Source organism: Panthera leo, chromosome B1, assembly GCF_018350215.1.
Source record: "Panthera leo isolate Ple1 chromosome B1, P.leo_Ple1_pat1.1, whole genome shotgun sequence".
Taxonomy (NCBI): domain Eukaryota; kingdom Metazoa; phylum Chordata; class Mammalia; order Carnivora; family Felidae; genus Panthera; species Panthera leo.
In genome coordinates, this window is record NC_056682.1 from 66,824,960 (window position 1) to 66,851,088 (window position 26,129).

Consider the following 26,129-nt stretch of genomic DNA (forward strand, 5'->3'; position numbering starts at 1 on the left):
CCAAAGCCTGTAGATTTAAGCCCTCCACTAACATTTCTGGCACACTACACTTGATATTTGATAAACACCTGACATTTGGTAAGTACTTAATTATTTTTATTAGTTTTCACTTTTCCCTAATTAACTTCATGTCAGAGAAAAGGAAGAGGGTCTTGTGTGTTTGTTGGGAAAAAAAAAAAAATGATACCTCATGTTGAGAAAACAACAACAGGCTATTTTTCTGTGGCTGAACAAATATTCTTTTAATCACTAGCTTTGTATACATACACAAAGGTGTATAAATTAAATGAATAAATTCAAGCATCAACTACTTCTTCTGCATGGAGACAAATACTTGGTTTAGCTTTACTTTCTACCTAGTTTGTTCAACTCTGGTGGCAATGATGATTTTTCTATCATAAATAATGTCATATATTTTACTTCAAAGTAAACCCCCTTATTTTTAATACTTTACATATTAAAAAGCCAAAATAAAGCAGACCATGAGTAGGAGTAAATGCGTTTAAATTTCATTTATAGAGGGGCACCTGGGTGGCTCAGTCAGTTAAGCATCCGACTTTGGCTCAGGTCATGATCTTAAGGTTTTCGGGTTTGAGCCCTGTGTCAGGCTCTGTGCTGACAGCTCAGTGCCTGGAGCCTGCTTTGGATTCTGTGTCTCCCTCTCTCTCTGCCCCTCCCACACTTGGGCTCTGTCTCTCTCTCCCTCAAAAATAAATAAACATTTAAAAAAACTAAAACTCATTTATAGATAACTGTGTTTTTATTTCTTTAATATTTCTGGAAGGCAATATAAACAAGTTTCCATAATCTTTACTAACACATGGCATCTTTTTGAGTAATATAGCTATTTACATATTTAGTGGCACTTAACCAAATATAGGAAATGAACAGACAGTATTGAAAAACAGGCAATTGGGATATATTTGACTGTAACCCTTCATTTAGATTTTTACATCTATTCCATGTTTGACCAGATTAAACATATTTGCCCAAGATGCAGATAACAAGAGGCTTCTGATGGATGTAACTTTGAAAAATAAGGCGTTGACTTTTTTGGTTGGTATTTTATTTTTGTTTTCTTTTAACACCAGAAGTGGCTCCCTCAAGTGAAAAGTGTAAAATTGCTGGACTCTCTAAGGAGCCAAAGAAAATTACGTGTGGCATGAAGTGTGGTGATAAAGCACTTTTACTTTTTATCAAGATGTAATCCAAGAAGTCAGTGGGGATACATATGCTTTCTCCATTGCTATTAAAACATAAAACAAAATATCACAGTGACCAAGTATTTATATGCAACTCTATAAAGAGACCAAAGAGAGTGGACTTTCCTGAGGTCTCTAGGTTTCCAAATTGCTCAAGAAATATAACCATATTCCACAGAGGAATGAAAAAGGCTCCTTTGACATCTCAATATTTTAAAACCCTGAAAATAACTCACATTTAGCAAATTTTAGCTAAAATATAACTTGACATTAATGACAGGCTGCATTTGAACACTGTAATTTTTATTGAAATCAACTTTCTCCTGTAACAACCCAAGCAATTATCTATTTTACGTCTGTAGTTTCATAACTTTTACAACACACCACAGTATTGTCTATACATAGCTTCACAATGTTTCCAAAATTGGCATGTTCAGGGGGATATTGCATCATATTCTTGATGTTATTAAAAGTTAAACTCTAATGAAATAAGAGACTAATTGAATGACTAGTTAGTATGATTGTTCTTCAGAAACATGATTTCAATTTCATGGTTTGCTGAGGCATTTATGGATTTCAAAATATTTCTATAGTTTCTGGCTACTAGTGTGAAGATGAGGATATAACAACACCAATTCTAATTAATTGTAACATTGTAGAGTTTAGACTTTACATTAATCAAGCATTTATGTAGTGACAGATACCATTTTAAGTACTCTTTATACTGCCTGATTTTTCTAACATAGGTGAATAGTATTATAATCCATATTTTTATAATAATGAAACAGAAGCAGCAAGATTTTAAGTAAATGTATAAAACACACAGTAAATAAATTGCAAAATGTGCTTTTGTACCCATTCAGCCTTCATAGTTTCTGCTTTTCCACATTGTGCTGCTTCAGTGTGAAATGGTGTGTGTGATAGTTGTTTTGGTGTAATTAGTGTCCCCATCATTGATTTTTCTGGTGTTGGAAATCTATTCCATATGATTTATGTGAAGATAATCTTATCCACCGTCCATCCCATATAGCTGGACAGTCAAGATCTGTCTAGTTTTTTTGACAGATGTTTTGACATATGTACCCTGGGAAATAAAAGGTCTTTCTTTCTTGAAGATGAATACTTGTGTCAGTAAGTGGATTGCCACAAATTTCCCTGGTCTGATGAAGGAGTCAGAAAGAAAGAATGTGTGTGTGTTGGGGGGGGGGGGGGAGTAGGGGGAGGAGAACAAACGTGCAAAAAGAAAAGCAGAGTTGATAGATGGACTGAGGAAAATATGAGCCAAAAATACCGTATTTTTGGCTCTAGACCCAGGTATATCTATAGTAAGCAGAGCACTATGTTTTTGTTTCATGAACAGTGATTCTTCTGCTTAGTTTATGGTTAAGGGGGTGCTTACCAGCATCACACTTTCCTTCTACAGATGAGGAGGCAAATTAAGAAATGCCAACATTAGCTCCATTATCAGCTCCTTGAAGGCAAGGATTATGTCCTGTTCAACACTGATGTATCAACACATGAACTCACTCAAAAATATCTGTGAAGTGAAGGAAGGAAGGATAAGCTCAAAGCTAATATTTGCTATTCTCATTAATAGGCAAAGTGAGATCACAGCCAAGCCCTGACTTCCAAGGCTATCAGTGATTGATTACTATGATACAGTCACACTATACTTGGCAGAAATTATATTGAGTATTTTTATCTTCATCATCATCTTTTTAACAACAATGAAGTATCATTTACATATAATGAAATTAAGAGATATTAGAGACAAACTCTGATCACTTCTGACAAAGGCATCCATCCATATAATTTGTAACCCTATCATGATATAGAATATTTCCTCTCCAGAAACTTATGTGTTTTTTTTTTTTTCCAGTCAATCCCTATTGCTATAGTTATCTATTTTTATTTATTTCAAAGGTTCGCTTGGCCTGCCACAATATAAACTCTTTTGTGTCTGGTTTATTTCTATCCATACACTATTAATATCCTTCTTTCACAGAGAAGGAAAATGAAATAAGGAGAATAAATAACTAGTGACTAATTAGTATTAGTCAAAGGTCATCCAGACAGTACCTGTCATAGCTCAGGTTCAAACTTAGCAGTTTGATTCCAGAGTCTGTGTCTTTAGTTGTATGTTTAATGCTCACTTGCTCCAGCTTCCATGCACTTACATTTAATAACTAAATATATTGTCAAGGTTTAAGATTTTAATTACTATGCAATATGTTTTATATTTATAGTACAATATGTAGAATTTATATGTAGAATATATTTTTAAAGTACCTAAATAATAAATCATGTTTTTTTTCTCTTATGTTACTTTAGCATATTTTATACACACCAAAGAATACAGAACCAAAACAACCATCTAGAAATTTAAACAACAAAAATTGTTTTCAGTTGAATTATCTTAATGTTTCAGGAATTGTTTTTGTGAAAGTGTTGAAAATAGTTAAATATTCTATTACACACTGCATATGTAGACCAGACTTTGTGGGAGAGCACCACAAATAAAAAGGCTTAAATTATATGTTAAAAAGATAAATGTATATCACAATATAATTTACAATGACATTAATAAGCTCATTAGTTTAATTCATTCTGACTGAAGCATTGATATAATGAAATTATTAAAAGCAACTGGGTTTAGCAACATATTATTGTGGCAAGATTTTTAAAAAGACTGCCATTAATTAATTGATGCTATAAAGATCAAGAAAACTGTTTATAGAGGTATTTTCTTATTGAATTATTTGAGTGAAATTACTTGGTAAAATTTTGGTATAATGATGCCATAAAATATTGTCTGGGAATGAATTGCTGCAAACCCTTCATGAGTTCCCAAAAGGAAGAACATTCTTTATTGAAATTTAAAGCCTCTCATTAAGAACTCAGAAGAAAATTATTGACATGCTGTGGGACTTTCCAGGATGAATAGAAAATTATCTGTTTTTCTTCAACAGCGTATAAAAGACATATATAATAAAACAGATGTGAATGAGGATAATAATGAATGCACAAAGCTGCTTTTTAGGAAATTAATTATTCTTCTCAATATTTCTTCAGTCCTTTTAACTACTTCTACTATGGTCATTGTCAATTATATATAGATTCATTTGGGTAATATTTTCTAGACATAAACATACAAAATTATGTCCTACCCAAGGGTGATCTGAAACTGTCACCTCCCCCACAAACTGCCCTCCCACTTTCTCCTGCCCGACCCTAGTAAACTAAGATGGCATTTTAAATTGGTGAAAGTAATGAGGTTTACATAATACATATATAAATTAACGGGCAGAGATAGATTTTTTTTTTATATTGGCTGTATTATAGAGAATAGTGTGATTTGTACCTTATCAAAGGAATTATTTAAACCATGCATTTGTAAAGGGAGCCCCATCACCTTTAAAGGAATAAGAATTAGCTCTTTTGAGCTATCATATCTTAGATATTATAATGGTTTGTGGCCTTCAGTACATACATAAACAATATACAGTATCTCTGTGGTATTAAAATTTCATGATGGAAGCTGAACAATTAGGAAAAAAGAAGTCTAAAAAGGGTCAGTAGGGGAGTGGTAATGAGCTTTTTTGCAAAACATTAAATAATGATAGTATGCCAAATACAGCAGTGTTGATTCAATAATTGTGGCCATATTTAAATGTTTTTGTATGAATATAGTTACAGATATAATAAAGTTAGATTGCCTGTTGCTATTGACTGAATGTTTGTGTTCCCCCTCCCCTCATTCATATGTTGAAATCTAATCCCCAATGTGATGGTATTTGAAGGTAGACCTTTTGATAGGTAACTAAGTCATGAGGGTGGTGCCCTCATAAATGTGATTAGTGTCTTTTTAAAAGAGATCCCAGAGATTCCCCTTGATCCTTCTACCATATGAAGACACAAAAAGAATGAGACAATCTATGAACCAGGAAATAAGCTCTCACTAGATCTTGAATGTCCCAGTGATTTGATGTTGGATTTCCCAGTCTCCAGAACTGAGAAATAAATTTCTGTTGTTTATAAGCCACGCAGTCTATGATATTTCTGTTATAACATCCAGAACGAATTAAGACTCTTTGTATAGAGGTAGAGGGGTGGGCAGGGATAATCAAAGTCTAGCTGCTTAAGTTACTGGCCCACAGACAAAATTAAATACATATTTGCAAATGTCTCCTTCATTTTTAATAACATACCTTATATATTATTTAAAGAATAAAGTTATTTTGTGAACATGTTCTTATGAGCCAATTAAGACACGAGGAAAGGGGGCTCCTGGGTGGCTCAGTCAGTTAAGCGTCAGACTTCAGCTCAGATCATGATCTCATGGTTCACGGGTTCGAGCCCTGCATCGGGCTCTGTGCTGACAGCTCAAGGCCTGGAGCCTGCTTCGGATTCTGTGTCTCCCTCTCTCTCTCTGCCCCTCCCTCTCAAAAATTGAGTAAACGTAAAAAAAAAAAAAAAAAAAAAAAGACACCAGTAAAGTTAAAACCTGTCTTAATATATGTTACTACTTTGATTCTAAGTGGGTGTGGAAAATGCTGAATAAATAAGGTTAAACTAATTCCCACACTAAAAGCAGTTTTTTAACTATTTCTTTTTAAAATTATCACAAGAAGCTTTGGTTTTACAGAAATATATTGGCAATTCTTGGCCTTTACAAAGAGATCAAATTGAGCCACATCTCTCTTAATTCCCAAAAAGGAAGTGTCAAAGAAAAATTACGGATTTAAACAGGCAAGGAAGACTTTATTTAAGACTATTGCAATAGCAAAGAAAGACTGAATTTAACTCTGCTGAAACCAAAGGCAAGAGCATTCTTAAGTACTAGGGTGAGCTACTGGTAAAGTACAGGAGGTCACTGAGAGGCTGGTCAATGTGTTTAGGTCACCCGTTTTTACTAATTGGTACTTATCAAAGTTAGGCTCCCACCCTCCTTTAGACAAGGAGATAGGAGTCCTATTTTCTTGATGATTACATCACAGGGATTGCTCCCAAATCTTTGACAAAGATTGTGTGGTAAAACTAGCAAGAGGCAAGGACAGGCTAGGAGAAGATTTACATCTCCAAGAAACATTAAAAGAATTTACATTTGCAAGATATCTAAAATAAAAGCCCTAAGAAAACAGAGACCAGGGCCTATAATCAGGAACAAAGCTGCCTAAAGTTTAGTCAGACTAAAGGGAACATTAAGGCCACCTTGGTCAAAAAAGACTAATCAGGATCCCTGACCTAATTAGATCATGATATTTTACTCAGAAATGGAGCTACTATCCAGAAAAAAGGTTAAAGTTAATCCTGTTTGTGGTTTTCACTCTCTTTTTGAGATCATGTTTGTTGGCTACTTTATTCCAATCTCCTAGTATAGCAAAAGGAATTAGAAGAGTTTTTGTGTTTTGCTTTTTGTCCTTGGTTTGCTATTTTCATTTCCTTGTTTTTCCTCATTGATTAACACAACTCTGCTTTAGGGTCTCATAATAAATACTTTTTCCTCTGCACATTATTTTTTAGATTATACTTTTCTACATGCCTAAGATTTGTCAAGAATTTAGTGAAAAGGGGAAAAAAAAGAATTTAGTGGAAAAGGAATCAAAAGGCCATTTGGTTGGGGTTTGTGTACAGGCTTAAGCTAGATAGGCAAAAAGGCCTTTGTCACTCATACATGCCTTGGCCCACATACTAAGGAGACTATAGGGAGCATAATAACAGGTGATTACTAAAAGTGCATGTGAGTGTTAGTGGTTTCTTTCAGATACTTTTCCATCTTTACATTATAAATATCATAGTATTCTGTATTTCTACTGAGAAACTTTGAAGAAAATATTATATATATATATATATATATATATATATATATATACTCTAAGTAATCAAGAAAACTCAATGTTTTCTTTTACAAGAAAATATCACACAAGGCTTTGTAAAGCAAAGTGACACTTCAAATTATAAAACCATTTACTAACAAACTACACAGTTTTGTGTGATCTAGATTTTTCAGTAATTTTAACCAACTGGGTTGGGTCTCAGTATAGAATCAGCAAGTATAAAAATGTCATGTTTATGCAGGATGACTGGGCAGTAAAGTAACTAGAGATTAGTTGAATATTGGTTAAATGAAAAGTAAAGGATTCTTGTGTTTATTCTTACATATATTTCTGATTTTTGAATAATTACACTTAGCTTTGAAGTTATCCTAACCATAATCTTCTTTTGATTAATAGTGGCATTGGGGCATTTCAGCCTTTATTGCAAACCTATTTGAGTATTTTCTTCATTCAGGAATTGTGATTGTTTCCACAAAAGTTAAAGCTCAACTGAAGACTAAAGATAAGGGGGATACCTACACAAGAAATTTCCTTGTTTACAGAGTGGAGAATTCAAGTGAGAGGAAAGGAAAGTCATGTCCCAGGGAGGTCAAGTTTGTTAACTGGCTTAACAAAATACAGATGCTGTAAAAGAGGGTGGTCATGATATCCAATCCTCCTTTAACCCCACAACTGTGTTATGGGGACTCAAGTGCATCAAAAGTGATGTCCAAGTCTTTCAGTTTATCACTTATTCAGGTCTCCTCTCCAACATTATATGATTTGAGAGTTAAGCTTTTGAATTAAATTATCATACTACCTGGGCACCTGGATGGTTCAGTCAGCCAACCCTCCAATTCTTGATTTCAATACAGGTGATGATCTCAGGGTCCTGAGATCGAGCCCCAAGTCTGTTGCACTGGGCAGGAAGCCTGCTTAAGATTCTCTCTCTCTCCCTCTGCCCCTCACCTGCTCTGATGTGTGTGTGTGTGTGTGTGTGTGTGTGTGTGTGTGTGCGTGCGCGTGTGTACATGCATGTGTGCACGCACGCTCTAAAATGAAAAAAAAATTATCATACTAAAACTTCCCAAAAGTGTGTTTCACCAGTTAAGAATTGTGATGCAAAAATCGGTAAGGGAAAATTTTAAATTACATAAAATTATTTTTTTTTCTTTTTTAACTGAAGTACTTCTGGGATATTTTATATTGTTGTGTTCATCATAAATTTTCTTGATGTTGTAACATAGTGTGTTTCTCTAACATTTTTACTTGTTTTTCATGAAACACTGTAAGTAGTACTATACTATTGAAATCATATGCTGCATAGTGCCATTTAATTTAAATTTAAATTAATTATATTTTCACTTATAGGTTCTAAGTGGTTAGAAGTAGTACTTCCATATTTTAAGAGTATTATAGAGGTTAAATTAAAAAAAAAATAAGTTACACATTTTTGGAATACTTTAAGGACCCTCGCGAAGGCCCATCTACCCATATTTGTCATGAACCCACCTTAGCACTTTTCAAATATCCTGTTGCCATATGAATTCAATTGACTTGATTACTAGAAAAGTGTAATGTGAATTTATTAATATAAAATGACATTTTTTTTCTTTTTAAAATTTACTCCTTTCTTGGGGCGCCTGTGTGGCTCAGTCAGTTAAGCACCAGACTTCAGCTCAGGGCGTGATCTGAGTTGGTGGATTTGAGACCCTTATCGGGCTCTGTGCTGATAGCTCAGAGCCTGACACCTGCTTGGAATTCTGTGTCTCCCTCTCTGTCTGCCCTTTCCCTGCCCATGCTCTGTCTCTCTCTCAAAAATAAACATTTTTTTTTAATTTACTTCCTTCTTGATTTAGAGCTATAAATAGTAAGTAGCTTCAAGAGATATAATCCAACCTATCCTTCATAGCTCTCAAAAGAAATTTTAGTAAATTTCATATGTGTTTTTATTTAGTGAGTTTTGCCCTTAGCACAAATTTTTATATATTTATATGAACAATTTTTTTTCTAAATTAATTTATTCTTGATGTAGTTCTTGATTGTGGCAATTGTGATAATAATGATGGCAGAAAATAGAACCAGCCCAATTCTGGAGTACTCCTTAGAATTCTCATGATTTAGTTTCAAATTTCATTCTAGCCTTCATGAGGTAATAAGACACTTAAAACGTGCATTTATCCAATTGATAAATTTCAAATAAATCCCAGGGAGATTGCAGATCAAAACAAACAAATGCGGATGTCTGCCATTAATTACCCCTTCCTCAAATCAAACTTCTTGTTATTAATCTCATCATAATCCATCTTTTTAATGAAGTTACAGAAGGTTAATTGTTCATGTTGTGAATAAGGATCAAACATACGAGATACTCTGGCCCCTTATTTTGAATCATTTCAACCTGTTTCATCGTATTTAACATACTCTTTTACTTTGAATCACATAAGTTTGTAAATTATTTTGATTAATCTAAATTAATCATTCTCCAAAACTGACAAGACTTTTAAGGGATATCCAAGACTAGGGGCACCTGGGTGGCTTAGTTGGTTAAGCGTCTGACTTCAGCTCAGGTCATGATCTCACAGTCCGCAAGTTGGAGCCCCACGTCAGGCTCTGTGCTGACAGCTTAGAGCCTGGAGCCTGCTTTGGATTCTGTGTCTCCCTCTCTCTCTGCCCCTGCCCTACTCATCCTCTCTGTCTCAAAAATAAATAAATAAATAAATAAATAAATAAATAAATAAATAAATAAATAAAACATTAAAAAAAAAGGGATATCCAAGACTGTTCTATTAAATTTTGATTATTAGCTGAATGAAGACCTTTACTGGAGACAACCCTGAACATTCTAGAGCTCTTTGTTTTTCTTTTTTAATTTCCGAATATGCAGAAAATTCTCCATTTTTCTGACTTTGCTCTAGTTCTTTAGAAATATAATGGTCCCTTGAATGTTAGAAAGATAACATATTTATTTACGAATAAACTTGGGTATGCCCATAATGTTTGGAAGTAAGAAAAGTCACGCTCCATAGCCACAAGGAAATCTTATTACCAGATGATGTATATACCTAACAGAGATCAGAGAATGTTGCAAATTCTTTGCTCTCAATCCATAAAATGAGCTAAGCATCAAGGAACCCTCCATCTTTTTCTCCTATCATAGGTCTACTAGTATCTTTATACCACTACTTGCCCATACCTACCTCACCATGGTTCAGATGAATCAGATGTAGGATGAGGGAAGTCTTTCGGGTTTTTTTAGATCAGAATTTAAAATGTTTTCAAACTTAAAAGCTACTAGAATTTCAGGCCCATCTGGCCCATAAATGCGTACAATAAATCTTCATTTCTCTTGTTATTTTTGAACATCTCTTTCATCTGAACTCTTTGCATCATGGAAGTAACAGAGTGTTCATCTCTTTTTGCTTCTATACCAAAGACAGAATGGGTTAGGACAATGAAATGGTGAGAAAATAAGGAAGATGGACTAAGTTCTCAGAAATGAGGTGGTGGGAATTCTGGCCTTTAAAAGACTCTCCCTGGAGAAATGCTTTGAATATATTCAAAGTGAGGATACTCTCCTCTCCCAGTTTAATGAGTGGAGAGGGCTAGGAGTACCTTTTCAGGTAGCTTCCAGCCACATGTAGTGGCGTGGTGGGGGTCTCTTCCTAAAATTGTCACCTCACTTCAAGTCAGGAAAGTGAGTGGTGGTTTATACGTGGAGCTCTTACTTGTTCCTTATCACTGAATGCCAAGAATCACATACTCCATATCACTCCCCTCTTTTATATACTCACCTCACATTCCACATTATGTTCCACAACACATTTTGCCACATCTTGCCCCTCAATATCCTGAAGTTACACGACTGGGCTGTCACTTCAGGTGTTTCTACTACCTCTTCCCACCGATTCCACTGATAGAATGAATAGGGTGAAGTTGGGAGGACCAGACTCTTGGTAGTTAAGTTTGGAGCAGTGCTGGGCAATTTGAGCATGGTTATTAGGGTCTGAATTCTAAGGTAGGCAGAGTTGGAGCTACACTACCCTCCATTTCCCTTACTCTTTTAAACAGAGTCCCCATCATAAATCTGTAAAGTCTCTCTAGTTAGGGTTCACCTTAAGAATGTGGATGATTCTTGCTAACTATAATACTTTTGGAAAATAGAGATGCTCAAAATCTTCTGTTCATTGGAATAGGTTCAAGCCAGGAACCTATATATAGAGAATGTATTTTTCTTCACACTAAAATATCATCAAAGTGTTTTGATTCCTATCCTAGACCAGTACTCTACAGTTCTGATTCCTCTTTAATCAAAGGGTGGGGGGAGAGTGCTGATGCATGCTAATTCTAGTAGGTTTTTAGTTTGAAAATATTTTTAATAGGTGATACCAGTGTGAAAAATTTTCCTCTGAACCCAAGTTGAACCAAATTTTGTCTGAGCATTTGCAGCCACATAGGATGAAAAGAACCACACCCTTGTAACCTCTACTCTGTGTTCTTTCTGAAAGTGGCTAAAGTCACCTGCATGATCACTAGAATCATGGGGAATTTTTTTTAAATATCCGTATCTTTCTTAGTCCATTCATAGAGCATAATAAAAATCTATAATTTGTATTTATATAGGTCTTTGTAAATCTTATATAAATCTTTACCTATAAATCTTTTATGTAGGGGGAATGTTTGCACATTTAAAATCTGCAACATTTCAAACTTCAACCAGGTTCTGTCCCACCCTGTGCATACTCCTGACCAAATCTTAATCCCCATCTAAGGAAACATTTTTTCCCATCTGCAGTGCTTTAGGGCTATATAATTAATATCTACTGTGGCCACAGCCTCTAAGTAAAGCCATAGATTTTCAAACTGGGTTCTTTGAATATTTCAGTTGGTTCCCTTCTTGCTCAGCCCACATCCCACTAATGGAGTAAGAAAGAATACTTTTCCTGTGGTTTCACATTCAATTATTTGAAAACTAGAAATGACTGTGTTGCAAGTATTGAGACTTTCTTCTTTTACCATAAACAGAAGATAAGGAACATGACTGCTTATTGCTCCCTTACCATTAATACAACTTGAGCTAATCAAATTATAATTTTGTGATAGATAAGCTTAATGAGCTTATCCTATGAGATAGAATGGATTAGTCAGTAGGGGAGTTTAATGCTGTGTGGGGCTCACTGGCACTGACATACTAAGACATTTATCCTCAATTCTACATCCTTCCCAATAGTAAGAAGGGGTTTCTCAAGTGAGTGTGTTCCAGTGGAAGGCCAAGATTGAACTGGCAGGAGATATCTTTCTTGGGTGCAGGCGACAAGGTATCACATATTCTATATAGAATTTATGAACAAAAATAAAACAAACTGAACATTGGTTGGCCTTATATTATCAACATACACTGGCATTTAAAAAAAATTTAATGTTTTATTTATTTTTAAGACAGAGAGAGACAGAGCATGAGTGGGGATGGGGCAGAGAGAGAGGGAGACACAGAATCTGAAGCAGGCTCCAGGATCTGAGTTGTCAGCACAGAGCTCAATGCGGGGTTCAAACTCATGAACTGTGAGATCACGACCTGAGCTGAAGGTGGATGCTCAACCGACTGAGCCACCCGGGTGCCCCTATACTGGCATTTTAAAATAAAGGCAGTGACAGGGGTGCCCGGGTGCCTCAGTTGGTTAAGCATCCAACTCTTGATTTCGGCTCAGGTCATGGTCTCGTGGTTTGTGAGATAAAGCCCCAAGTAAGACTCTGTGCTGACAGAGTAGAGCTTGCTTAGGATTCTTTCTCTTCCTCTCCTTCTGCCCTTACCCCCTCAAAATTAATAAATAAACTTTAAATAAAGTCAGTGACAAAATAAATGTGTTATTTTAAAACACATACACACATATATACATGGGTTATATATATATATATATATATATATATATATATATATATATGTGCATATGTGTGTGTGTTTTAAAATAACACATTTATTATATATGCCTTAATAATTTGGAAAATTTCCCAGTTACACAATTATCCCTTGAATCACATATATTCCAGTTTTTTAAGAGTATATATATATTTTTAAAGAATAAATTCATCAAGATTTGAATTTGTTTAGGATCACTTCAGACTCACTTTTTGTCTCCAACCTCTGTGGTGCTACATTTTCCTGCATTTAAACAGTGGATTTAAAGTAAACAATATTAGGACAGTGATTATAAAGGCAAAGAAACAAAACTTGAGTTATTTCAATTTTGTGTGACCATTTGGAAATTATGTTTAAAATTTAAAACGATGAATAAGATTGTGAACTAAACTTTGTTTGGTAAGTGAACATTTTAGATCAATGTCTAATCTATTAATTTCATGTTATCTATGAATGGGAGCATGTTTGTCTTGCTCATTACTTTAACCACAGAACTTCTCACAGTGCCTGCCATATATATAGATTCTCCATAAATACTGAATGAATGAATAAATAAATAATTGAATGAATGGGTGTCTCTTAGTTCTTCCAGTTGTCTACCCTGCTCAAGTAAGATTTAAAAATGATCAAAATATAGTGTTAGAGCTCTGTGAGAATTTATGCTTACTTTCTGGTGTCTATATCATTGTTTTCTTAGTAAACTAGGATATTTTATTTTGGAATCGTATGTGATCATATTATGGGTTGTCTTCTATGTCAGTAAATATATGAAGAAGAGAATTAACATTTATTTAGAACTTGTTATTTTTAAGGGATTGTTAAGAACATTTAAAATTCATGTTTTATTTTAATTTTCACTGTAACCTTAGGAAAACAGCCACTATTATCCCCTTCTTACAAATGATGGGAGTGAAACAGCATTAACTAAAAAATGTCCGTACTTTCTATCAGTTATTTTGAAACACCTTCTGAGCCTTACTAGATATAGGTTATACTCAGAGAACACTGATGAAGTCCAAGAGGCACGGTGAGGATTGTAAAACAAAGTCCATCTGTTTCTCCAATGCAGCAGAAATATGTGTGAACTTACAAATGAACACTCATTCGAAGAAAGGGATAGATAGCTTTAGAATAATCAAATGATTATACTATGGCATTTTTATCTCCCCACAGCAATGCTCATCAATTCACATAATTTCAAAACAACTCAATTGGTCCTGGATGAGTTCTCTGCTCTCCAATTAACCCCATCCATGCAAAGAGATCTTGAAAAGGAGAAAGGAGGAGCAAGAAGTTTCCAAGTGTGTCACAGACAACAGAAGTCAGATACTCCAAATAATTTTCCATAGACTTAAAGAAAATACACTGGGAAGTACTATTATCCCTTGAATGCTGGTTTGGTGATTCACTTATTTTCTATATGAATAACAAAACCAACAAAAGAACAAGGGGAAAAAAGGTTCTGATTGAGGAAGATTTCTGAACTTATAAGCATTTGAATAAAAATCTTCCTAAGTGATGAATTTTACTGCTGTGTATTTCTAAAATAAAGCAGCACCGGCACATTTGTGTCATTCATTCCCATACAATTTGTAAAGTTATTACCTATTTGGAATATTACCCACTTTTCTTCATGTACAACATAAAAATTTATGATGGATACCCTCTAAATGTGAATCTAAAAGTATGCATTACAATAAAGTATGATTTGTGATGGGAGTAAGCATTGCATCTTCATTTTTAATTACCTTTCTCTTATAGATGAACTCAGGAAAATATCTAAGTGAAATGTCCTATCACAGAAGAATACATCAGGATGGCTTGAATACTATATTAAACATTATCCATATTAATGATCAGAATTATTCCCTTACTGAATAACCACACAAATCTGGGTTCAGTTTTTTTTTTTTTTTATGGAGACGATTATTGAATTACACAATCTATATTATTTTGCTCATTATTCTGTGATATAGTATTCCACAAAACAGAAATATTTGTAGGATTTGAAATATGCCCATTGAGTTCTGAGAGATTATTTTATGTATTTTCTATTATCTTAGATGGCAATTATGCTCATACATTCCAGGACACTAAATGATTCATAACTGTGCTATCCTAAGATACTTTATTTTGTGCCATAAAATGTGGAGTGGTCTGAAATAAAACTAAGCAAGATAGTCATCATATGAAAATGAACCTTTCCACTTAAGTTTGGGAGCTACAACTTTATAAATAACATGCAATATCAGCAAGTTTGCAGAGAAATGAAGTTCAAAAATACATGGAAAATGCAATATTCAGGAAAGAGCAGAATGTTAAGTATACTTATTTATTTTGTGGTATGTTTACAACCTACAATAGAAGTCAGCAACAGACACTATAAGGATAACCATACTCCAGCAGAACAACTGTCATCAAGTCATTGCCAACCCACAATGCTTGGGAGTATGACTCCACATGCCATCTTCCAGGTGACATTAGAAATTATCCTCTCAAAGGCGCTTGGGTGGGTGGCTTAGTTGGGTAAGTGTCTGACTCCTGATTTTGGCTCAGGTTATGATCTCACAGGTTTGTGAATTTGAGTCCCACATCAGGCTCTCTGCGCTCTTGACCTCAAAAATAAATAAATAAACATTAAAAAAAAAAAAAAAAACCAATCATTTTCTCAGAGAATGCTTTTTTCACTTCCTTTTTCAGATACAGAAAATCTCCCCAAGGTAACGAGGGCTTGTGGTATTCTCAGTACAACACTGAAATACCACACCATATATTTTTTTTAAGTTTATTTATTTATTTTGAGAGAGACAGCGCAAGTGGGGAAGGGCCAGAGAGAGAGAGAAGAGAGAGAATCCTAAGCAGGCTCCATGCTGCCAGAGCAGAGTCAGAGGCAGGTCTCAACCTCACGAAATCAAGAGATCATGACCTGACCCGAAACCAAGAGTCAGACACTTAACCAACTGAGCCACCCAGGTGCCCCTACCACACCATATTTTTTATATGTGTCAAATCTAATTCACAGTAGCGAAAAAGATGGAAATCAAGCACACTAATCTCTTATTCTTTAGATGCAATGGCCAGCCACAGGGGTTCCATGTACAGTCAAGGGAAGAAACACAAAGTAGGTTTAGGGACTCAAATTAGCTAATTCTGGATATAGGTTGGATGCTGTTCTGAGGAAGACATTTTCATTTCAATGCAGCAAACAGGATTTTAATCCTTGGTGAAAGCAGGCAATTTTTATAAAATATCTGGAGGGAACAGGGGAGAGGTGGGATTAGTCTGATGTCTTTGGGTATTTTAAGGACAGTGATTTATCAGAGTCCCTGGGTTATTGAGGAACATTATGGCAGACTAACACACTGTGGGTACCCTCTTTTAAAATACAAATTAACAAATACAAAGGGAGATAAAAATCTAAACCAAGCACTGTGCTCTTGTTTTTATGACTTTGTGTGTTTTCAGAACATAAAAATAAGACATTCATGTAAAGAAATTTAAATTATTTAAAAACATCAAATAATGAATAAAAATAGAATCTTTTCATCATATAATGCAGACTCAACCAATTATTATATTATAAATGAATGCTAAAAAATGGATATGCTTATTTACTATATAGCATTTTATACTTTTTTAACACGTACAATTTCAATTAATTAGAAAGAAGAACTGGAGTTTCTTCTTTATTTTTTCCCATCTTCCTTCAATTACATTCTTTTCTAGAAATTAGTATGTACTGTTTCTCATGGTTATTTCCATAATTCTAATTCTTGATCTATCAATATGAGATATTGACAATCTATTAACTTACTACAATAAAACATAGCAATTTATCTTATCAGAATCACTCTGTCCACCCCTGTTTTTCTTCCATCCAATACAGAAGAGTAATGTTATTTTTAAAACTTCAATTGATTTTTAATTAAAATGTCAATTGTAGACAACTTTTAACATTATCCATTGACTCATCTTCTTATAAGGTGAGGATCCAAGAGCCTGTGCTCTTTCTGTTAGGAGTTTATATATGACATAACTTTACTTTTATTCTGACAATGATGCAAATTTTATTTCTTTGGCAGATACAATTCAGTCTTATGTACTTTATTTGCTAATATAAAATATTACATATCAACACAGAGTTTTCACTTTCAGATATTATAGAGTAAATGATATTGGATTAGACCTCTAAACAAATAACAATCAGACAAAATACATTAGGCAAGGTTAGTTATTATGAACTGGGTGGCCAACAGCATATAACCACAGATTTTGGAAACATGGAAATTCATAAGATGAGCTCCACAATCATCCCTCTACCAACAGACAACTTCCTAATGATGGCTCAGCAAGCTGATCTCCAAGAGGAACCACAATGGTTGAACTGAGATAAGGAGGGAGAGGTCAGAATTCATAAGTGCTCAAATAGCTGAATTCTGTAGCAAGGACTACTGAAGAAGAGGATTATGCAAAGTGGTTTCCTGAAAATATGCATGAAGTTTCCTAACTAGTCATTTGTGGAGGACCAGATTTCACATACATAATGGAAAATTCTACACAATTTACTATATAGCATTCGCTAAGGCGTTGAAAATGAAATAGGCAGATCACACAGTTCTGGGAGACACTGGTAGCTCAGTCCAGCCAAAGTGGAGAAATCACATTACCCTTACTTCACATCTTGTACATCTAGCTGAGACAACAGAAAAACCGCAGCTTATGAGTGAGTATGATGACTTAAGTAAGGCCTACACTATACTTTTCCTAATAGCTAAAATCAAGCCCTGACAAGATCCAAAGCAGAGGCAGTTTGAGACTGAATCTTACCAATTTAGAAGAGCTTGAGAAACAACTTAGACTTCCCACAGGAAGTCTTCCTTACCAGGAAAGTGTTAACAAAGCCTACTTAAGGGTAGCGTAATCAACCAGTAATTGAACTCCTACCAAAAGAAAATAAACATACTTGAGAAGAAATTAACAGAATCTAGAGTCTCCATAATGTATCATCAAACATTTTCAGTATAAAATAAGAATTTCAAATAAGTTAATAATGATTTAAATAATAATAATGTAAATAGAATAAAATAATAATAATTTTAGGGGTGCCTGGGTGGCTCAGTTCATGATCTTAGGCTCAGTTCGGCTCAGTTCATCATCTCATGGTTCGTGAGTTCCAGCCCCACATCGGGTTCTCTGCTGTCAGCATAGAGCCTGCTTCAGATCCTCTGTATCCCTCTCTCTCTGCCCCTCCCCTTCTGTCTAGCACTCTTTCTCTCTCTCAAAAATAAACAAACATTAAAAAAAAAAAGACTTAAAAATAATTTTAAAAATCATATATGCAAAGAAACCAAACTATATGCCTAGTAGTCAATAAAACAAGCAGTCAATAGAAGGCAAACCAGTTATATCTTGATGACAGATTTAGCAGACAAGTTTAGAAAAGGCATTATTTAGTTCAAAGAAATAAAGTTTTATAATGATTTTCAAAGAATTAAACAAAAGAAGCTGATAATGAATGCAGCTCAGAAAAATGGAGCCTACTTTTAAAAATAAAAATTCTAAAACTGAAAATTATACTGAGGTGAAAACTTTTTCTGTGCTTCATAGTAGGCTGAGGATGGGAAAAGACTCCGTGAACTTAACCACTGACCAAAAAAAATTATACTATCTAACAGAGAGAGAGAGAGAGAGAGAGAGAGAGAGAGAGACTACAAGCAGGGGAGAGGGCCAGAGAGAGAGAGAAGCTGAAGCAGGCTCCACACTCAGCACGGAGCCTGACCTGGGGCTCAATCCCATGACTCTGGGATCATGACCTGAGCTGAAATCAAGAGTCAGTCACAGCCAATTTAGCCACCCAGGTGCCCCTGTGATGGCATTTAAAAAAAGAAAAAAAAAGTTACAGAGAGGGAAGGAGACAAGCCATAAGACTCTTAAAAACTGAGAATAAACTGAGGGTTGATGGGGGGTGGGAGGGAGGGAAAAGTGGGTGATGGGCATTGAGGAGGGCACCTGTTGGGATGAGCACTGGGTGTTATATGGAAACCAATTTGACAATAAATTTCATATTAATAATAAATAAATAAATAAATAAATAAATAAAATTGAAAAATTAAAAGAAATAAAAAACTGAAAGAAAGAATGGAAAACAAAACCAAGTTCTGTCCACCACTCTTCTATACAGTTAAAATATCCTTGAAAACAAGGGTAAAATAAAACTTTTTCAGAATAACGAAAACTGAAATATTTGGTTGCCCAAAGACCTGCACTACAAGAAACGGTAAAGGATATTTCTCAGGAAGAAGGATAACCACACTGAACAGAAACATGGATCTACCAGAAGGAAAAAAGAGTGCCAGAAAAGTAACTATGTAGGTAGGAATAAAGGACTGTCTATTTTTTCTTTCAAAATATTCCTCCAAAAGAACTGACAAAAATAGAATTAATAAAATGTAAAATGTGGTTTATAATGTACATTGCAACACAAGATACGACAACAACACTTGGAATTATTCTTCCATGTAGATATGAGGTGGACATAGAGAATTACACTCCTGGGACATTATTTCATTGTAGAAGTCAGAAGTGGGAGGTTGGAACTAAAAACTGGCAAGTGTGAAGTGTGAAGTAGGAAGTATAAAGGGTAAAGTATGAAGTGTAAAGTTTAAATAATACAATATTTATTCTAAACATCTTTTCATAGGGATGCCTGGGTGGCTCAGTTGGTTAAGTGTCCAACTTTGGCTCAGGTCATGATCTCACATTTCATAGGTTTGTCAGGCTCTTCCCTGACAGTGTGGAGCCTGGAACCTGCTTCCAATTCTGTGTGTGTGTCTCTCTCTGCCCCTCCCTTGCGCACTCTCTCTCTCTCTCTCTCTCTCTCTCTCTCAAAAATAAATAAACATTAAAAAAAAGTCTTTTTTTTTTAATATCTTCATAAATTGGGGCATCTGGGTAGCTCAGTTGATTAAGCGCCCAAATCTTGGTTTCGGCTCAAGTCATGATCTCATAGTTCATGAGTTCGAGCCCCATATTGGGCTTTGCACTGACATCATGGAGCCTGCTTGGGATTTCTCTCTCCCTCTCTCTTTGCCCCTCTCCAGCTTGCTTGCTCTCTCTCTCTCTCTCTCAAAAAATAAGCATCAAAAAAAATAAAAAAATAAATACATAAATAAAATATTTCATAAATTAACAATGCATTTTTCAACTCCAAAACAAGCATTTATTTTTTTTAAAAGAGGTATACATAACAAATATATTACGAGAAGATATAGCACACTATTAAAAAATTACAATGTATGCTGCCATTTGTGTTGAAGTAACTGTTACCTGACCTTTCCTCTGGCCTAAAAACCTAAGATACTGGACAAAATTAAAAATAAAATTTTAACATGAGTCTCATTCTTTTTGGCTATTACTTTCTTGTATGAAAGTATCTTGAAATATTTATTCTTGAACAGCGATTTTCAAATGCATTAGTACAGACTGGCTATGTGGGAATTATCTGAAGAATTGGTTTAGTTACCACTTTTGAAATCCAGATTTCTTTTCTTTTTCTTTTTCCTTTTTTTCTGTTGAAGTATAGGTGACATGCATTACATCAGTTTCAGGTGTATAACATAGTGACTCAACAAGTATATATGTTATGCTGTGCTCACAAGTGTAGCTACCACCTGTCACCATACAATGCTATTACAGTATCATTGACTATATTCCTTAAGTTGTACTTTTTATTCTCATGATTCATTCATTTCATAGCTGGAAGCCTGTATCTCCCACTCTCCCTTATCCATTTTGTTTTGTTTTTTAGTTTCCATATATAAGTGAAATCATATGATATTTGTCTTTCTCTGTCTGACTTATTTCACTTTGCATATTCTTGCCTTAAAAAGAGTCTTACTGAATAAGAACTTCTGGAAACCAACATATTCTAATGTGCAATCAGGTATGAAAACTATAAAACTAAATGACCCTTAGTCTCTCTTGCAGCTTATACATTCTAAGTCACTGAAAACAATTAATTTTAAACTTACATATTTGCTGTTTCCCTTTCAGTAGTAATACATCTTTAGGGATTTTTCTTATGAACGTGCCATTAATGTATCAATTAAATAGGCTTGCTTATGAATTTAGATGCTTAATGACCTTTTCAATGAAATGCTTCATTTTAATACCCCTTCACTATAAATGTCTCATTAAAGGGAGAATACTCCCAGGAGCATATAGAAGTTCTGAATTTATAGGGTCAGAACTACAAATGATAAATAGTAGCAACTGGACAGATGCTACAAAATAAATCTTCAGAAACCTAATAATTAGTAGCACAGTTTTCTAAGCCAAATACTATGTTTGCCAACATAAACACAAATAATTACAGATCTAGAAATAATTGTGAAATTATGGGCTGTTACATAATGAATGTTCAAGAATGATGTTCAAGAATAGTGTTATTTATCATTTCTTTCCTTTTATTTATCAAAGCATTTAAGCTCACCTGCCAAGAGGATGTTACCTTAAGAGCCCACTATCTGTTCCAAAAATTGATTTTCAATTAATCTGCATCTCTACTTCTTACCTTAGCAAGCATACCTCCAGGAAACACTGTTCACTGAGAAAATTAATTCATGAAATTTGATTACATGACACTTAATGGGCTCAAACTGACACTTCCTTCACCTCCTTGGGACATGTTAATTACACATTTGGCTTCTATAAGTATATATAACTAAATATAACTCTTATGATTGTCTCACACATCACTGGAAACCAGGTCAAGCCAACTGATGACACTGTGAAGAGAAATGAAGTGCTCACCTGTGTATCTGCTAGGCACATGACCTGAATAAGAGCAGTTATTTCTCCCCCGCCCCCAAATAAAAACCTTTGAAATATTTCCTAGTGCTATTTCTTCTCAAATACAAATGTGTTCATCTGTAAATGAATATAAACAATAAGGTCCATTCAAGTGAAACAAACACAAAGGAGAAAAATTACATATGCAAAATTGCTCAGTATTCACCTTTCTCTCCCTTTTGCTGTGCCCCTCTTCGCATATATAACATAAATGAGTCAGTGTTGTGAGCACATCAACATAGATACTCACAACTGGGACATAAAGTGAATCCAGTGCCATGTAAAAAAAAGTTACATAGACTTCATATTTTCATTGTCCCACAATGTCATGACACAGCATGCCTCTATGATGAACCCATGACAGTTTCTTTTCACATCTACTTACAAAAAGGAGCTGGATTCCACAGTTCTGGAACTTCTTTTTAGCCATGATTTTTCTTAATCATCTTTCAAGCCAATTTTGGAGAAAAGAGTTATACTTTGATCTTCCTCATATATAGTCCTCCTATATGTCAAATTACTACATAATTGAATACATTTTCTCCTTTTAACTTAATAATTTTGTTTCTAATAGGCACAATTTAAGTATAAAAGTACCTATTTCAGAAAATGTAGTCTGAGTAATCAAATCTTTAAGAGCTAATATTACTGATAAATGAGATTGTTACGATTTGGGGGCAATAGATTCAGAGGCTATAGATTCTAAACCTACTGGGTATATGGGGCCTTCTTGAAACCTTGTGGACTTTTTATTACACATTTCCTTTGACATTAGTTATAAACCCCTTAACAAATTATTTTTTGTTAACAAATTATCCAATTATAATTCAAAAATCATTTTATATTTGTCCCATTTTTCCATTTTCATAGTTCTTTGTGTGAATCTAAATGTCTATCTGCTATCATTTTCTTTCTACCCGGAGATTTTATTTTAATATCTGCTTTAGTACAGGCCTCTTAGCCAGGAGATTGTTCAGATTTTGTCCGAAAGTCTTTACATCCATTTTCCTCTGGCATGATATTTTCAACGGGTAGAGATTTCTAAGATGGCAAAAATTTATTTCAACACTCTGAAGATGTTATCCCATTAGATAGGTCTTATTTTCTTTCTTATGAACAATCTACAGTTCTGCACATATTGCATTTTCCTTTTGCAAGTTTATTTCAATATTTTTTTGTATCACTGGTTTGTTGTAATTTCATGACGATATGCTTTGATGTGTTTTCCTTGATTTTCTTTTACACTGTTTGAGGTTTGTAGAGATTCTTAAATATGTGATTTTATAATTTTCACCAAATTTAGAAAATTTTTCACCATTACAAAATAGGCCATATTTATATTAATGATTCAATTGAGATTATTAAACTCTCAACTATAGGTTCCCCTCCCCCCTAGTGCCACTCTTCAATTGTATCAGTTACTCATGAGCTAATAAGCTCATATTTTTTCCTACCAAGTCTTAACAACAACTCCTCTGACTCCTGGATCATCTAATTCCAGAGAGTTGATCTTGGGACTTTCATAGATGTTGGGGACAGCAACTAGAGAGGGCAATATGGCTCTCTCCCTCATACATAATATACACAGAACCCTCCATTCATTTCCTACATCACTACGGGTACCACTTTTTATAACACCATTCAAGACATAATGATATGTATATATCTTATACTTTTCATAACACCATTCAAAACATAATGATAACAGATGTAAGGAAATCATATGAAATTTCTACTAGGTATGACTGATTGTTGTTCTTCCAGATGCAAATTCAACTCCAGCATTTCCTTAAGGTTTCTTTAAAAATATGGTCTTCAAATTTCTGCTAATATTTCCTCCCAATAGGATTTTGAAAATATATAACTTGGGAACCAATGTTTTCCACTTAAAGTGAATATAGTCCCACATATGTCCAGCCCAATTTGAAGTTAGGAGGGGACACATAATTTGCTCTGGAAAATTGACTATAAGTAGAAGCTATATGTGTTCTATATATGTATGCTACCCCTTCCCCAAAATGACCAAGGAAGCCTATTTGGTCCAAGCTCTGTGTCTGAGTGACTATGTGGAGTAGACCCCTCCTAATGATGCTCAATGGATATATAAGATGATCCAAGAAGTAATTTTTATTATTTTAAGCAACTGAGAAATAAATACCTGATGATGTCAGCATAGCCTGTCATCTCTTGACAAATGTACCTTCATGTACTCCTAAGTTTAGAAGTTTGTTTTTACTAATGGGAGATGGAGTACATCAAATAATTGAAAAGTTTTAAATGGTGTGAGCAGACAGTATTTAAAATTTAGAATAAATATTTTACAATATGATGCACTAAGTTGATTTTGACTAGTCTCAAGGGCACGTACTGAATCTAAAGAATCCAAACAAATGTTATCTATTTATTGTGTACACAGTCTACCCTGAAAAAGATTATTGGCCCCAGAAAAACTTCCAGTTGCATTTAATAACCAGTGTTGTTGACTGGGTCTGAGACTAGCCAACTATTTTCCAAAGTTGGCATTTTCTTGTAAGCCCACAGTTGACTACATTTCATGTTTTTCTTGCATTTGAATCTTCAATTAATGGGATGTAGGAAAAATTGATGAACTCACTTCGAGACCAACTCTCTCATTTTTTTTTTTTTTTAATCTAAGGTGATCTGTGCAATCAAGTGTTGAAGAAGGTAGAGCCACCTTGAATAACTCTATCATTCTGGGTTCCTGAATAACTCAATTGAGCTGAACTCCCCTACAATAAACTTTATGTGTGACCGTGTTAAGCCACACTTCTCAGTGTTAATGAACTAATTCACTTAAGACATGGAAATGTCAGGATTTATCTGTAACAGCATTTAACTTACTTTAACAAATTATTTAACCCACACAGCTTCAGCTCTTCTCAGTTATATTCAAGCAAACACAGGCCAAATTTCACCCTTAACAGAAATAAGCATTGCACAGAAAAGACAGAAAGCCCAAAGTGCAAAAGTGCTCTAATTAATCTTTTTAAATGGTTTCAACAACTGATATTTTAAAGCCTCTGCTTGTGATGGGTTTTGGTTTTACATCTCAGAACAAGGCATCTTCATATGATTTCTCTGTTTCTTAAAAAGGCATTTATGACTTCTTTTATGCTTATGTCTTTGCCTCCAGGGCTCTTCTTTAAATACCTAGACCTGAATATTTTTTCCAAGTCTTTGCTTCACTGTTATCTGATTGAAAAAGCTGTCTCTAATCATGCTATCAGAAGTTATGCCCTGTCATTTGATTATTCAATTTATTTGGTTGTTTTCTATTATAAATTCTTATATGTGCAGTTACTATATTTGTTCTTTTAAGTTTATTTCCGAATCCTAAGTAGAAAATATACCACCCTAGGGAAAGCATCATGTCTTCTTGATTTATTAATGGAGTCTAAGTACCTAGCTTTGGAAGATAATCTTGGAAGATCATTTGGAAGTAGTATGGAGAAGAAATTGTTCAGAAGTGCAGTATGAAGCAAAATGTAGGAGGTGGGTGGGGGGAGGTTGAAGAGACGCAGAGGGAGACTATTGCAGATAAGAAATAAATGAATGTTTAGCAGTGTCACAAATAAGTATAATTGAATAAGATAAATTTAAGTAATCCCTACACTGGCTGAAATTGAATAGGAATCAAAACAATGAGTGGGGATCAGCCATGGATTAATCCCGGAGTAATCAGAGAGAAAAAAGGCAGCATCTAGTAATTGCAGAAATAGCAGATACATGTTACCCTTTTTTCCTTCCCTCTATTATACTGGTCCTCTTCTGGCAGAAATAGTTTCTTTTATCAATGATATTTGTTAAGAATAGAAGCCTAAAGTCAGGACAGAATAGAATAGAATCCAGCAAGCCAGGATACAGTTTTTGGTGTTGCTCCCAGGAGCAGTACAGTGATAAGAGTAGGAAAATTGTGTGCCTAGATTAAGAAAGTGATTTATAGTAGCAGCACTAAGAGCAAGTAAGTTAGCATGGAGTGTCTGACTACAAGAGATATTTGTCTGTTTAAAGGAGATCACTTCATCACAGCAGAAACAGCAGGATGGCATGAGCAAGAAATCACAAAACAGAAGGAAACATATGCAGGAAAATATAGTGAGGTGCATAAAACCAATGATTTCAATAAAGAAGGCCATCCACCAGTGATTAAAACAACAACAATCTTTATAGTAAATTTGCAAAGCCCTCATAGACATAATGATATTTAGATTCTAAGTGAGTATAAAATGTGTTTCTACACCCCTTACAACATACGAAGAAAGATGAATAACACTATGACCCACTGCCATAATTCCAGGTATGCAGACAGTCATATCTATTTTA

General features: G+C 34.5%; 1 long non-coding RNA gene across 2 annotated transcripts in view; it reads right to left on the reverse strand.

Annotated features, from left to right (window-relative positions):
- The window catches only part of LOC122217744, a 198,308-nt gene that overhangs the window by 141,371 nt on the left and 30,808 nt on the right, over positions 1–26,129 (reverse strand). For both annotated transcript variants that reach the window (XR_006201652.1, XR_006201653.1), the window contains one exon: positions 2,602–2,739. This is a non-coding gene — a long non-coding RNA (uncharacterized LOC122217744). The remainder of the gene's footprint in view (positions 1–2,601; positions 2,740–26,129) is intronic.